The sequence below is a fragment of the Sminthopsis crassicaudata genome, chromosome 1 (genome assembly GCF_048593235.1).
Source record: "Sminthopsis crassicaudata isolate SCR6 chromosome 1, ASM4859323v1, whole genome shotgun sequence".
NCBI lineage: Eukaryota > Metazoa > Chordata > Mammalia > Dasyuromorphia > Dasyuridae > Sminthopsis > Sminthopsis crassicaudata.
Genome location: NC_133617.1, coordinates 364,327,488 through 364,333,487, shown reverse-complemented (window position 1 = coordinate 364,333,487; position 6,000 = coordinate 364,327,488). Strand labels below are relative to the sequence as shown.

The following is a 6,000-nucleotide window of genomic DNA, read 5'->3' as shown; positions in this document are numbered from 1 at the left end:
ACTGGCTAAGATATAGAGTGGTGGATCAGTGGAATAGATTAGTTGCATACGACACAATAATCAAAACCTATAGTAATCTAGTATTTGATAAATCCCCAAACTTCAGCTTTTGAAATAAAAATTCAGTATTTGGCAAAAATTTCTGGGAAAATTGGAAAATAATATTTCAGAGACTCAACATAGAGCTTCATCTCACATCCCATACCAAAATAAGTTCAAAATAGGTACATGATTTGTGCATAAAAGATGATACCAGAGAGCAAGGACTAATTTACTTCTCAGAATTTTGGAGAAGGTAGGAATTTATGACCAAAGAAGAACTAGAGAACATTATGAAAGGCAAAATGGACAACTCTGAATACATTAAATTTAAAAAAATGCACAAACAAAACCACCAGAAGGAAGATTAAAAGGGAAATACAAAGCTGGCAAAAATCTTTACACTAGTGTTTATAATAAACGTCTCATTTCCAAAATGTGTAAAGAATTGTGTCAAATTTATAAGAATTCAAGTCATTCCCCAGTTAATAAATGTTAAAATTATATGAGCAGACAATTTTCATATGACAAAATTAAAGCTATCTATAGTTATATAAAAATGCTCTAAATCACTATTGATTAGGAAATCCAAATTCAAACAACTCAGAGTTACCATTTCACAACTCAGATTGGCTGAGATGACAGGAAAAGATAATGATACATGTTGAAGGGAATGTGAAAAAAAACTGGTATACTAATGTATCGTTGGTGGAGTTGTGAAATGATCCAACCATCTTGGAGAGCAATATGGAACTATGCCCAAAGAGCTATAAAATTGTGCATACTTTTTGAGTCAGCAGTATCACTATGGGATATGTATTCCAAGGAAATGATAAAAGAGGATAAAGGAAGCACATTGTAAAAATGTTTCGCCACTCTTTTTGTGGTATCAGAAAGTTGGAAAATGAGTGGATACTCATCAATTGGTCAATGACAAGCTGATTTTAAAATGCCAGTAAAGATTTACACGAACTGATGTTGAGTGAAATAAGCAGAAATGGGTATGTATTGCACACAATTATAGCAAGGATGTGCAATGATCAAATATGAAAAATAAAAAGCAACAAAAACAACTAAAGAGAATGATTGTAAATCAATTTTTTTCTTTTTTTTAATCTTCCCTATGTTTTTATTTTCTTTTTGCTCTGATTTTCTCTCCCAACATGATTCATAAAATATTGTGTCTTAAATTAAAAAAAAAAATTACTAGAAAAATAAAATTAAAAAATGCTTATTCATTAATTCCTTCATTTAATTCTAAATGTTTAGCATGAATCAAGTCAAAATTGTACAATGGAATGACCCATAATTTTCATGTCATAATACCTAAGTTTTAAACCTATTCCTGATATTTAATTTGTTTGAACTTCAGTATTCTCATTTGCAAAATAGAGAGATTTGACTAGATAATCTTTTCTCCAATTAAATGGATAACATAGCAATGGCATCTATCTCATAAGGATATTTTGAGGGAAAGATAAGCTTATCTATGTGTAATACTTTACAAATCTTGAAAAGTGATACAAGTCAGGAATTAGTAAATTCCCTTTGTAAAATGTTATAGACAGAAAATGCAGCCTTCTATGGTTATGTTATTTTTTAATCTTTCTGCAGAAATCCAGAATAAACTTTGGAAGAAGTTCATATAGTCCATCACTGAACTATTCTCAATAGCTTTTCAGTTTTATAAATCTTAGCTATTATTAATTTAATACCTATCCCTGAACAGTCCCACAATATGGGGATAACCCTATCAAGCTATATTTACTTTGGTAACCCCTCAAGCTCTGTCTACCCTCTAATCTTGCCATGAAATCTGTGTCCCTTGCCTGCACCCATGTCCTTACCTCACCCTCAGCCCCATTCTCCAGAGTTACTAATTTAATAAATGAAAAAAATAAGCAGTCATTTATTCTGAAAAAAAGAATCCAGGTGGTGTGTGATCTTGGCCTAGAGTATGTGCTAATTTAATGGAGAAAGATTTGAGATAAAAAAAAAAAAAAGTTAATTTACTAATTAAGTGAAAAGTTCTCTTTCTAAATTGTCCTGTTGGCTTATTGTGCATCTCAAGAATTAATTAACAAAACCATCAGAATACAGTTGTGAGTTGTCAAATGGGTGTGATTTGATGATGTCACTTTTGTTTTTTATTATGACTTTGGTTGTTCTTTCCTTTCTTCTTTATTTACTTATTTTATGACAGCTGCACACAAATGAAAATGCTTGAGTCTTCCAATTTGTCTTTGTAACATTAAAATGAGTTTGCAGTACATTGTTGTCTAGCTCTATGAACACTACAGAACATTTAGTGCAGAATTTCCTAGGCCTTGACATAGTGATGTGGCTCAATTAGATTTCTCTAATTGTTTGCTAGAAATGTGGTGCATAAAGTCGGTTGGGTTTTGATGGTGCCCATATGTTGAATCATTTTGAGCTGAATGATAATAATATCTATTCATCATGTAGTCAGCTAATCTCATAGATTTGGGTTCAGTTTGGGACATCCTTGGGAAGAGAAGGGATTAGAAGTGAAGCATTCAAACAGGAAACTTCTTATGTTCATGTCCTAGCTTTGACAAAAACTATTGTCTTCTCATAAAAATAGTCATCCAATCTCCAAGGCCCTTCAAAATTTTTCTGTGACTGTAAATAACAAAAAAAGAAAATTCATATTTATGGAGAAACTTTTTACACTGGGAGCTCCTAACAATAAAATAAACAAACAAATGAACAAATAAATAGAAAGATAAATGAAAGAGAACTAGCATGAAAGTATCCTACTCCCTTTCTCCTCCCAACTCCTATTTCTAGGCTCAATAGGTCAAATATCACTTATTCATTAGGCACTGTGCTAAGAAAAAGTAAAAGCAGTCCCCTTCCCTCAACAGTTCAAAGTAGTATTAGGAGAGTCAATATGCACATATGTGTATTTGTATGTGTGTAATATTTATATATGCATATGATATATATGTATGTAAAATATTATGTAACTTAGTTATACCTTTAATCACTTTTTTTTTTTTTAATCACATTAAAAGCGCCTGGAACATTTCACCCTTGGGACCCAAACTAGACAGAGATCTAACTTTCAGTATTGAAAATTTTATATTATTGTTATTTTCCTAATACTTTCTAAAATGATAAAAGATCACAGGATTATAGAATTAGAATTAGAAGCTTCAAAGGACTTCTAAGTCTGATTTATTCTGAACATTTTATTGCATAGATTAGGAAAATGAGGGTAGAAGAAATTGTGTCAATTGTTAAAGTCACAAATATAATAAGTAACAGTATTAATGTTTTTACTAATGAAAGTTTGTACTTCTTGCCATTTTAATGATCACAAATATTTAATTGTTTCATTCTCACTTGGCCTGAATTATAACCCAATACTATGATGATGATGATGATGATGATAATGATAATAAGTACTATTACTATTCCTATTTTTCTAGATGAGAAAGCTGAGCTTGCAAAAGTTTATGTTACTTATTCAAGTCATACAGTGAGTATAAAGAGAAATTAAGAATTATATCTTCCCGATTCCAAGGAAGCATGGTAGATGAAAAAATTAATGGCTAGGTCAGGAGCTCCATGCTGGATTCTTCTAATTTGCCTTTGGCTGGTAAATGTTCTCCTATTTCTTTTTGATGTGGTGATGCTGAAAATTTGTTTGGATTCAGATTTTAAAGGAATTCGGAGCAGTTTCAGGGAAAGATTGGGTAAATTCCTGTGTTTACTCTTCCATCTTGGCTCCACCTTCTCAATTGTTGGTTTCTTTAAAATCTGCATCTGCCATTCAGTGTGTTAACTATCCATAATAGATCTGTGTCATCCATAAATTTGACAAGTGTCCCAGCTATGCCTTCATCCAAGTTATTACAATACCCTAAAACAATAATCAAAGTAAATTGACAAGCATTTATGAACTATGATTACAGAGTGTCAGGGACAGTGGAAAAATTCTGGAGATACAAATAGTAGGAAAAAATAAATACAGCTCTTACTCATAAGGAACTGATACTCTAATGAGAGAAAACATAAAAGATAGCTGAAATGGTGGGAAAAAACAATAAAATTTTTAGACAGATCATTGTTAAAAGCTTCACATATAGTATAAATTTCAGTCTGGTGAGGAATGAAAAACCAAGGTCAAGCATAAATACTTCATCTTTATTTATCAGTATCCTTTGGCCACAGCTAATATTGTTCCAAATCTACTTAACTATACTAATATATAGCTTAGGTCTCCATTTTATCAGTATAGGATAGTATGAGATACATTGTCAGTTATCTTATTGAATGAAATTCATGTCAGTATTTATGACATTCCCTAGCATACCTGTAAAGCCACACAAAAAAGGAAATAAGATTAGTCTATTATGGCCTTTCAAAAATTCCTTCTGTATTTATTCACAAAGTAACCCTATTAAAACAATATCTACAATGTTCCCTAGAATCGAAGTAAAAGTCATAAGATGTCAGAATGGCTTTATTAACCCCCTCACTCCCAAACCATCACAATTTCTCTCTCTCTTTCTCTGTCCTTTCCTTCTTCCCTCTCTTCTTGTCTTCCTCCCTTCTCCTCCTCTTCCTCCTCCTCCCCCTCCTTGTCCTCCTCAGCTCATCCTCTTCCTCCTTCTTCTCTTCTATTTCTTTCTTTCTTTCTTTCTTTCTTTCTTTCTTTCTTTCTTTCTTTCTTTCTTTCTTTCTTTCTTTCTTTCTTTCTTTCTTTCTTTCTTTCTTTCTTTCTTTCTTTCTTTCTTTTGTTGTTATTGTTGCTGTTCTTCCTTCTTCTTCTTTTTCTTCTTCTTCTTCCTCCTCCTCCTCCTCCCTTTTCTTCCTCCTCCTCCTCCTCCTTTTTTTTTTCTTCTCCTCCTCCTCTTCCTCCTCAAAGGATACCCAGTGGTATACCCAGAATATTCAGTGGGGATATTTTCCAGTCCCAAATCAGAAGGAAAATTCTGTGAAGCAAGACTTTTTTCCTGGAAAGAACAGATAAAGCTACCCCCTGCAAACACAAGGCATGTATTGAAAGGCATGGCTCAGAGAGGCACAGGAAGCTTGGGACTGTCTCCTTTACTCCAGGAGCCCAACTCAACCATAAAAATTAAAAGAAGGAAATACCAAAGAAAGGGAAAGAAAATGAGCAAGAAACCAAAAAGAACCTTGACCATAATAATTTATTATGGTGACAGGGAAGACCAAAATACCAACTCAGAAAGGACAACATGTCCAAACAGTAAATCTCAAAGAGTGATATGAATTGGAATCAAGCCCAAAGAAGCTTCTTTATAAGTACTCATAAAATACTTTAAATGGCAATTAAGAGAGGTAGAAATAAAAATGAGAAAATAAATGAATGGTGTGCAAGAGAGAGTCAACCACTTGGATAAAAAATTGTAAAAATGTAATTGGCCAAATGCACACACATTAAAAAAAATCCACTAAAGAAAACAATATTTTTTAAAGTATCATTAATCAGATAGAAAAAAAAAAAAAGATACAAAAGCTAACTGAAGAAAATCACATGTTAAAAACTAGAAGAGGAAAATGGCAGCTAATGACTCTTTGCCATATCAAGAATTGGTTAAGCTAAAAAAAAAAAAAATGAAAAAAAAAAAAAAGCCAAAAACAGCCAACCTATTAAATAGATACAGAAGAAACAATTTAAAAATCATTTGTCTACATAAAAGCCATGAGCAAAAAAAGAGCTCTGGATATCATTCTTCAAGAGCTCGTCAAGGAAAACTGCAACAATATTCTAAAAACAGAGAAGGAAATAATCATTGAAAGGATCCATTGTTCACCTCTGAAAAGAGATTGCATAAGGAAAACCCATAGGAACATTGTTGCAAAACTTCAGAACTATAATCTCAAGGAAAAAGTACTTCAAACTGTCAGATTAAAAAAATAACAATTCAAATATCAAGGAGAAACAGTCAGGATTCTCCAGGATCT

General features: G+C 32.3%; 1 long non-coding RNA gene across 1 annotated transcript in view; it reads right to left on the bottom strand.

Annotated features, from left to right (window-relative positions):
• Positions 1–2,142: 2,142 nt before the first annotated feature.
• The window catches only part of LOC141554317 (uncharacterized), a 117,679-nt gene continuing 113,821 nt past the window's right edge, over positions 2,143–6,000 (bottom strand). Inside the window, exon 3 of the long non-coding RNA XR_012485835.1 lies at positions 2,143–2,682. This is a non-coding gene — a long non-coding RNA (uncharacterized LOC141554317). The remainder of the gene's footprint in view (positions 2,683–6,000) is intronic.